Source organism: Danio rerio, chromosome 22, assembly GCF_049306965.1.
Source record: "Danio rerio strain Tuebingen ecotype United States chromosome 22, GRCz12tu, whole genome shotgun sequence".
NCBI classification, from domain to species: domain Eukaryota; kingdom Metazoa; phylum Chordata; class Actinopteri; order Cypriniformes; family Danionidae; genus Danio; species Danio rerio.
The window spans coordinates 20,296,000-20,306,092 of NC_133197.1; the positions used below are offsets into that span (position 1 = coordinate 20,296,000).

Here is a 10,093-nt window from a genome sequence, read left to right on the forward strand (position 1 = left end):
CTCCAGCACTGACCTTAAGCTTATGACCCCACTTACAGACACCAGCAACACTAGTGTCACTTTAGTCCCTTCTTCCTATTCATCGTTCTCTCCAGCCTTACAAAACACTGACCACTGTTTTACACACACAAGCATCATGTTATCCCCAAATGAACACAATTTACTACAGTAGTTTATCCATATTTAATATCTGTGGTAAATCCGTCGTTAACTATTCATTCATTTTCCTTCGGCTTAGTCTATTTATTGATCAGGGGTCACCACAGTGGAATGAACCGCCAACTTATTCAGCATATGCTTTACACAGTGGATGATCTTCCAGATGCAATGCGGTACTGGGAAACACCCACACACTCATTCACACACATACACTACGACCAATTTAGTTTATTCAATTGCCATACAGCGCATGTCTTTAGACTGTGTGGAAAACTGGAGCATCTGGAGGTAACCCACGTGAACACGGGGAGAACATAAAAACTTAGAAATGCCAACTGACCCACTGTGTTGCCTTATGTGGTTATTATTACACATTTACCATACTAAAACCTTGGTTTATTTCCATTACAACTAGCAAATGTTGCTAATTTCTCTTGCTTCATTTTGTAAAAATATGAACTTATTTTATTTAGGCCCATGAATAAACATTTTTGTAGTAGTTTTCCAAATTTATGTTTTAATTATTGCAGTATTCAAATACAATTATTTAAATGACCAAATTCGTCACATTGGAATTATACGATTATATCTGCGATCTGAATGATTTTGAGATATTGAGCCCCAAAGTTTTTGCATTCCATAGCAAAGTATGTATGTAACACTTGTTTTTTAAATAAAAAAGTTTTAAAGTGTAAAAAAAAAATTTAAAACACATCCTATAATGTAAATAAGTTGTCATATAATAAGAATATGTCAATAACTCAACTTTGACAAAAATAGAACCTTATAATTGTAAGATGACGAATTGTTTAGTGAGGTAACCATAGAAACAGTTCGCTATTGTGGTATGTATGGATTGGTCAGCGATATTATAAGTTTAAATATAACATACTTTACAAAAGCTAAATTATTTTAAGATGTCCATGCTGTGTTGTGGAGAGCAAATTTCCGTGACTACTATTTTGTTTACAATGCTAACGTTAAGTGCTCTAGAATGTGTTTTAAATGGCAAGTGCTGTGGAACTGACAGGTATTATTTATAACGTCCATGTCGACCAGCATTTTTGTATAATTTAAATACGTACTCACCTTTAATTTTCCTTTTATGTGAATCTGTAAAGATGTGTCCTTCAATTCCACGTGTGAAGATTTTGCTCCTAAATAAGTGCACATAAGAGTCGTACGACGTCACGTCGCTAAAAAACATTACGGATGCTTTCTATCGGTTCTTATTACAATGATGTAACGTTACACTAATTTTTAGACACCATCTCATTCAGTTATTTATACATTATGCACGTAAGTGTTTGTTTACATGACGCAGATACAGCAATGTTTTGCCTTGACGTACCTCAGAATATGAATATCTTACGTAGAATTTCGAATTGTGGAATGTTAATACGACGTTGTGGGATCAATAGTGTCTGAAATCGTCAATATCATTTTATAAACCTCCGGAAGGCCGCAAAATATTTGTGTTCCTGCCATGCTTGTTACATTTAGCATAAACCGACTAGCATAAACTGACTCAGAAGGACAATCAAAATTAACTGATTAAACCTTTAAAAAACCTTACTAAATTAAACTGGGGATTTATTATAGTAAACGTTTTTTGACACATTTATTACCATTATAACTACAATTTTACTACAAATTCCTTGGCTTTGGTTAGTGTGGCAAACCCATGGCTGATTTGTGGTTATATTATTAAATTATGTTTAAAATATGTTTAGAAAACCATGCTTAATTTTAGTTCACAGAAAGTGACACGGTGGCTTAGTGGTTACCACTGTCGTCTCATAGCAAGAAGGTTGCTGGTTTGAGTCCCGTCTGGGTTAGTTGGCATTTCTGTGTGGAGTTTGCATGTTGGCATGAGTTTCCTCCGGGTGTTCCGTTTTCTTCCACAGTTCAAACACATGTGCTATAGGTGAATTGAGTAAACGAATTGGCCATAGTATATGGGTGTGAATGAGTGTAAATGGGTGTTTCTCAGTACTGGCTTGCAGCTGGAAGGGCATCTACTGTGTAAAACATGTGCTGGATAAGTAAGTGGTTTATTCTGCAGTGGTGACCCCTGGTGAATAAAGGAACTAAGCTGAAGGAAAATAAATGAATGAGTTCACAGAATAAAAACAGTAATATGGATAAACATTAACTACATTTGTTTACAAGTATCCAAGCACTACATTTACACCTTGTTTTTGCCTTTTATTTCCACTGCAGCATGTAGAGCGAGCCAACAAGGAGCTGTTTGGCTTTGTGCGCTAGGAGAAAACACGATTAGTGACACCATTACAGCTGACAGAGGTTAAGAGATGTCAAGACTCTTGGATAGCAAAGGAGGACTCTCCAGTGCTAGGACTAACACCCTACAGGACCTCTTGGCTGATTAGCTGCAGTGTCCTCCACTAAAGAGGCTCTTGCAATCACGCTCACATTTAACACCATGACAATACAACACACTGCAGAACACGTTCTTTTTCTGAGGCGTGCGGCATGACATTGTGACACCACTGCTTCCTGATTTTCTTCGAGAAATCTGTGACTATAACAGCCGATGTCCACTCTCTCACATGAGCAAGCAATACCACAGGGTGTTCAGCTAAAGGTATGGATCTCATACACTATTAGCAGAGGTGTGAGGAGCTCAGTGGTTTTTCATAGGGAGGCCTGACGCTACAGAAATGGATTTCTCACACATCAGATAAGTGATAGGCATATGGGCAACAAGGTGTCAGATCATGTACAGCTGTGTCTTACAGCATGTTTGTGACACAATATGTTGTTATATAGAGCTTTTGCTGGATTTCCATGTAAATTAAGTGAAAAGTCAAATGTTTTTAGGAAGTATGACCACGTATGACAAATCATTGAGCTGAAATGTAGAATTAATGGTGGATTTGCTGTGACGAATTCACACATTTTCATTCATTCATTCATTCATTCATTTTCTTTTCAGCTTAGTGCCTTTATTAATTAGGGGTGCCACAGCGGAATGAACCGGCAACTTATCCAGCACATGTTTTATGCAGTGGATTGTCTTCCAGCCACAACCCATAACTGGGAAACACCCATACACACTCATTCACACACATACATTAGCTTACCTAATTCACCTATACCTAGGGTTGCACGGTTTACCGGTACTATGGTGGTATCACGATACTATAGCTCCAAAATACTGGCAGTGCCACTGTAGTTTGTAAACGGTAGTATCGTCATTTACGGTTTATCTACAATAGATAATGTTGCATGTGGAAAAGTTATTAAAATGCTCACACATTTGTGCAACAATAGATCATTTTATTACTTAGTGGATCCCTTGAAGGTTGCAAAACTGTGTAGAATTAGTGCCTTTTGTTGTAGCCTATTGCATGTTTTCTAACGCTTCATTTCGAACGCACATCTGCAGTTTATTTCTGTTCCTGTTAATGAGATTTAGTAGCTACAACAACTGCGATAATCTCTTAAAAAGAACGACTTACAAAGTGAAATTGTTGAATTACTTTGGATTGTTACCTGATAAGACTGAAGAAATAGATGAAAAACCGAAAATAGCAACATAAAACATTGAAACTATTCATATAGCCTAATTTTGTTGGCTCTTTTGTACAAATTGTGTTCAGTATAATTTATATCTTTATTTTAATACATTTTTAATGGTCATTTTTTAACAAAAAGAATTTAAAAATTTCAGGTTAAGTGACGTGCAAATAATACTTTTTGAGCTTAGGGAATTATTAATTAAATCCAAGTATTATAACATAAAATATAGTATTTCTGCCAATTTTCTTTATAATTTGAGTTAAGAATTACAGTATCGCAATACTACTTGGTATCGCGATACTTAAGCTGGTATAGTATCGGAAGACTAATTAATGGTATCGCAACAACCATACCTATACCACATGTTTTTGAACTTGTAGGGAAACCAGAGCACCCTGAGGAAACCCATGCGAATACGAGGAGAACATACAAACTCCACACAGAAACGCCAACTGCCCCAGCTGAGCGATTTTCTTTCTGTGACGCAATTGTGCTACCCACTGCGCCATCGCATCACCAATTCACATATTTTCCCCTTTTTAAATCAAAGTCCATTAAAGGCAAGTCATTTCACTCGGCGGCCATCTTTAAAACGCCTTTCAGGCAGTATGCTCAGGCATTCTGTTTAAATGGGGAAACATCAAATTCTTCAAAATTGCTTGCCAAGCTGACGATTGGATTTCATATTAGGAATCACCAATAAAATTAAACAACAACTGTCTCTTTAGTTGATTTCTAAACGTCCAAATCACACAAAACCTGCAGAAAGTCATGTCTGGTTTAAGCCCCAGATTTTCATATAGCGATTGATGATTGGCTTCTGCACTAGAAGGCAAGCTTTATTTGTTATATAGCAATTGATGATTGGCTCTGGTCTAGAAGGCGGGCTTTATAAGTCATATAGCGATAGAAAATTGGCTCCTGTACTAGAAGGCGGGCTTGATTCGTCATATAGCGATCAATGATTGGCGCCTGTACTAGAAGGCGGGCTTATTTGTCATATAGCGATCAATGATTGGCTCCTGTACTAGAAGGCGGGCTTTATTTACCATATTGACGTTACACTTTTCCCCATTCAAAAAGATTTTAGTGACATGTCTTGTGTATTCTATAGTCTTTGTTTAAATGTAGTTAGCAAGGTGCAGGTTCAACAGAAATAAATTCTGCCAACAAGAATGATTTGAAACATTAATATGTCAAGAAATCAAGGTATTAACAATAATTGAAGATTATTTGGCCGTCATGGATCCATGTGGTCAACTATTCAACATAAAAGGTCAACATCTATGACTTTTAAGGTCAGTAGTTGGACCCAAAGACATTTTATGATCCTGACCTACAGTATTGTTATATTTCTGCAGGTACAAAAATCTCTGTACTGGCAAAACTCTTGGAAGCTTGCTTAAAGGAACATGCTTCCTCAAACTGAGCAGGGTAAGTACCATGGAGGAGAGAAAACCTTGCGAACAAAACTTTCATATCTGTATCTCCAGGATTTTAGATTTAAATGATGTAATCAATGAGTCCCGCAGGCCAAAACAAAAAGGGAGAGAGATTAAAGAACGGCAAAAGTAGACCAGCAATATTTATCAATCCTTCTTCCTCTGGGCTGTGATGTAGAAAATGCGAGGATGCAGGGAATGGCTGACAGTGATAAAGAGAGGAAGGAACAGATAGGGTTGTTGGGGTGTGGATGATGGTTCTCCACACCTTCGCTCGGTTCCTTCGCTTTCCCTCTTTTGAAAATGTTTTTATTAGCCCTGTCAGGTCGCAATTTGCCTAACTGCAAATACACACAGCAGGTTTAATTAAGAATTTTTGACCAGGGAGACTGTCAAGTCCGGAAACATTAAGGAGATGAAACCAGGTGTCGTAAAGATAGATGGACACAAAAATGGAAGGATGAGGGATGAGGAGAAGAGAAAGAAGGGAGGGGGAGGAGTGCAACAACGTGGTATTCTTCTGTTGCTCTGGGCGTCCAATTGAGATGGGGAGGAAAACATGGGGACAAACGATTTTTTATGCATTAACAGCCTGGTGGTGGAGAGCAATAACAAGGACGAGATCGCCGCTAAAATGTTTGACATCCTGCGCAGAGATCAATGCAAGTCCAGCTTCACGCATTAACACGCCATACACACATATCACCACACATCCGCCTACGATACCAGCCCAGATAACATAGCCTGCACCCCAAACACTGGAAAGTGTAGGCCAGCAGGCTTCACGTATGGATCAATTCGTACTTGCTATCAAAACCAGAGATAAAGCTTAGTAAAGGTTATTAAGTTGTACATACTGTTTTTTTTTCTTAGGTGGACAAATATTGTTTAGCGATGTAGGGTTAAAAATACAAACATGGATAATTCATTCAAAAATGAAGAATGAAAATGTGTTCACCATCATCATGCTCAAGATTTTCTTTCTTCTCTGGACCACAAAACAAAATACAGTATGTTGAATAGATTGTGTGTGTACAGTGAAGGACAGTGAGCTCCAAAACAAAATGGTGTCCATAACAGATTTTTCAGAACACCTTTTTGGTTCTATAATATGAATAATTTCTTATTGGTAGACTTTCAATGCAGAGGCACAACAGACACAGACTAAAGTTCACATAATGTGTTTTGGCAACACGGTTTTAAGAAGGTGAACTCTGCCCCATGAGTCAGCCAATCCCACAATGCACCAGAACTGTTTCAAAACAGCCAAGAACGAGGAGACAAACAAGATCACCTGCTACCAGTAGAAGCATTCATCTTCTAAACAGAAGATTTCAAAAACCTGCATTTCACAGTCAGCCCCCACCGCCTCTCTCTTTCTTCCTCGTTCGCTTTCTCTCAATTCCCCCAACTCCATCCAATGAAAATCAATAACCTATTGATCAGTTCCCTCCATTTCCATTATGCCCCGACGACAAAAGAGCCTGCGATTGTTGCTGCAAAATTATATGCTTTTCATCCATTTTGCAAATGACTAACTTGCAAAATTCATAGTGTACTTGAATGGGATTGTCTGGTAAAAGTTAAGCACATGTCAAATCACTCCAAGGAATTGAAGACGTGTTGAGGAGCAAAGCTGATGAAGATGATTGTGTGGTATTTGACGATTCAAGGATTTTATTAAAAGTGGAAAAAACACAGTATTTGAACCCATTTTCTGCTTTAATGTTGGAACCCCCCTCCTTCCTTACCCCCATAAAACACATCCAAAGACTCTCACACACACATACCATAGACAATGCTACAGGCAAAATCAATATTTTGAGAAAGAAAGGGAATATTTTTAGCAGTGTTTGATACAAAATGTTTGGATAAATCATGACTGTGGTAAACGAATGGAATCTGAAGTGGAGAAAAATAAAGAATGCAAAACAAAGAGGCAGAGTATCTAGAAGATATCTAAAATAGAAACTGGAGATTTCAGCAGGTCAACACTAAAGGTCAGTGGGAAATTATTCAGGACGAAGCTCTGTTATGTACAGTATGCCAATGTACAGACTTTAGTTGGGGAAGATGGCCTATTAAATGTGATATACATATAAAACATTCGCAAACAAAATGATGAAAATATTTTATTCCAAGACAGTTCTAACAATAATGATGAAAAAGGTTTTTATAAAAACCCCCAACACTTGCTTGTTCAAACTATTTATTTAAAATGAGCTAAAACAACACAATTCTTGAGATTTCATTAGGACAACTTAATTTTTTTTGTTCAATCCACATAAATTTGTTAAAAGTGTAAAATTAACTTAATTGATTTATGTAGGGACAACATGAATGAATTGTGTGGATTTTTTTTACAGTGAAGGACCATAAAGATAATATTAATAATAAAGATATTATTTTAAAATCATGCTAAATTTTAAAGAAAATAAAATGTTAAAGTCTACGCCTCAATAACATGGTCACTATTTCAGATATCACTTCCATAACATTTTTTCCCCAGCAGATGAACAGCCAACCAAAGTTTTACTTTAAAGGTCCCCTAAAGTGCTTTGAACACAGAGTTATTTCTACCCAAAAAAGAAGAGGGTACACATTCCACATTCATTCGGGTGGTTTGAAAGACCCCCACCCCCTGCAGAAAAAGTCCAGAATTGGGCCCCTATATATCTTATTTTTAACTATGACGTCATAAATTGTAAAAATAACAAATAGAAGAAACTTTAAGACAAATTTAATTATTATTATTTAAATGGACAAATTCTGACTGAGGAAATGAGGTGGCCAGTTTGTTATTTGCCTATAGTCTTTCATTTAAAACAATTTTTTAACAGATTCCTAATTGTTTTTTATGATGGATGATAACAAATTGGCATTTAAAAAATGTGTATTTTTTCAATATTCTATTTTATTTGAACATAATTTAATAGAAAATAAAGCAAATAACTGCAAAAAGGTCCACTTTTTGAGAAAGAACTACCCTTTCTAATAGGCTGGTTACAGGCTTTGTTTCCCTTAGTGAAACATGCACCCTGATTTGAAATTAGAAGTCACACAGAAGTGTTAATTTAGCTTACAATTAAACAACTTTAAATATTTTTTAAATATTTTCAGTGTTTTTATTTGTTTTTCTGGACTTTGAATGTCTCAATACTATTGCTGTCTATGAAAGAGCTCTCAGATTTTATCTAAAATATATTATTTTTTTGTGTTTTGAAGATGAAGAAAGATCTTGGGAGATCGGAGCGACACAAGGGTGAGTAGTCAATAATTTTCATTTTTGAGTGAACTAACCCTTTTGAACATTTTAGAAATATTGCATTTGACAGCTTATGTCAGCCACAGCTCCAGAGGTCTCCCCCCTTCTTATCACTTTAAAATATAGCATTATAATGCAGAATTAAAATGGCTCCTAATACGTTTTATATACTGTTTGCTATTGTGTCTTTTTACTGCAGCAGATTGCATTCTGTGGTCTTAAAACACTGTCTAAATCAGAGATGTCCAAACTAGGGCCCGTTGGCCAAAGTTGGCTCATAGTAACCTTTGATTTGGCCCACCACCCCACCTGAGAATCGTTTAGAGATTTAAAAATGTAAAATTCTTATAAATTTCATTTCAAATTTAATGTATCCTTTTTTTATTTGTTTTATTGTTAAGCTACAAAAAAACTGATTGTTTCAGTTCAATTAGAAATTAAATGTTTCAGTTTAAATGCCCTAAATTTATCAGATTTAGTTTAAAATGCACATACAACAGATAGAGGACAATGCAGAGACTTTGGTGAGTGAATCAAGGCAAATGCAGATTCTGCTGAACTAGTGTATTCAGCATTAAACTTCACTGTGTTATAAATATGATTGTTTATGTTTTTATTGGAATAAGTTCTAATTTAAAAAGTTATTCTGCATTAGTTAATACGATTTGAAGTAAAGTTTTCTATTTATTTTTTAATATTATGAAAAAAATTATATGAATTAGGAAATTATGCATTGCAACTTTAATGTTTAATTAAAAAATAGTTTGGTCTATTTATCTTCGGCCCACGGCTATCTATGAGATTTTGTTTTTGACCATTTATACTATAAAGTTTGGACACCCCTTGTTTACATCAGTTATCCCATAGACATGCTGTTTGCCAGACAAGAATAAAGTAATTGCCTAAACAAGCAAAAGCTCACTCATACAATTTTTTTTCGTCTCAGTCCCTGATTTAGCAGGGGTCACCACAACAGAATGAACCACCAATTGCTCTGGTGTATATGTTTTATGCTGCAGATACCCTTTCAGCTGCAACCCAGTTCAGTACATACATAAACCCCTGGAAAACACCTATGCATTGTCATTCACAGACACACAATACAGCCAATTTAGTTAATCCAATTCACCTACTGCATGTCTTTGGACTGTGAGGGAAACCGGAGCATCCGGAGGAAACCCAAGTAAACGAGGAGAACATGCAAACTCAGATATGCCACTTGACCCAGTTGGGACCTGAACCAGCAACCTTCTTGCTACGAGGCAACAGTGCTAGCCACTGAGGCACCTTGCAGTGCCAACAAGTAAAATCCATGATTAAAATTCATAATAATATTACAACTGTCATTTATGTTTCATGGGGACTTGCGTGAGCATGGTTTGAATAAAAAAATTGTGTAGATTCTCTTGTTTTCAAAGAGTTTTTGATAGTTGTACAATCAGTAACATGTCTTTACCATATACGCTTTACTACATCCTTTATTCTCGATTGGAGATATAGCTTGTGGCGAGGAAGATTATTTTGACCGCTAAGTTCATCCAGCTCCCTTGCCAATGCCAATTTGATTGACTTCATCCAACGTCGTCCGCTGTCGATCCACACTAACCCAAACCCTATTGGCCGAGGCGATCCGTTGATCCAATGTCACCTGGTCTGATTGGGCAAAAAAACAAAGGGGGTG

At 36.5% G+C, this 10,093-nt stretch overlaps 1 long non-coding RNA gene across 2 annotated transcripts; it reads left to right on the forward strand.

The window, feature by feature from the left end:
• The first annotated feature begins 961 nt into the window (after nucleotides 1–961).
• Nucleotides 962–9,816, forward strand: LOC141380317 (uncharacterized). Of its 2 annotated transcripts, XR_012398148.1 has the most exons (5): nucleotides 962–1,004; nucleotides 2,383–2,767; nucleotides 5,067–5,139; nucleotides 8,373–8,409; nucleotides 9,432–9,816. It is a non-coding gene; the product is annotated as an uncharacterized lncRNA (long non-coding RNA). The 2 variants fall into 2 exon arrangements; XR_012398149.1 differs by lacking the exon at nucleotides 962–1,004 and having other exon boundaries at nucleotides 2,383–4,981.
• Nucleotides 9,817–10,093: the final 277 nt, after the last annotated feature.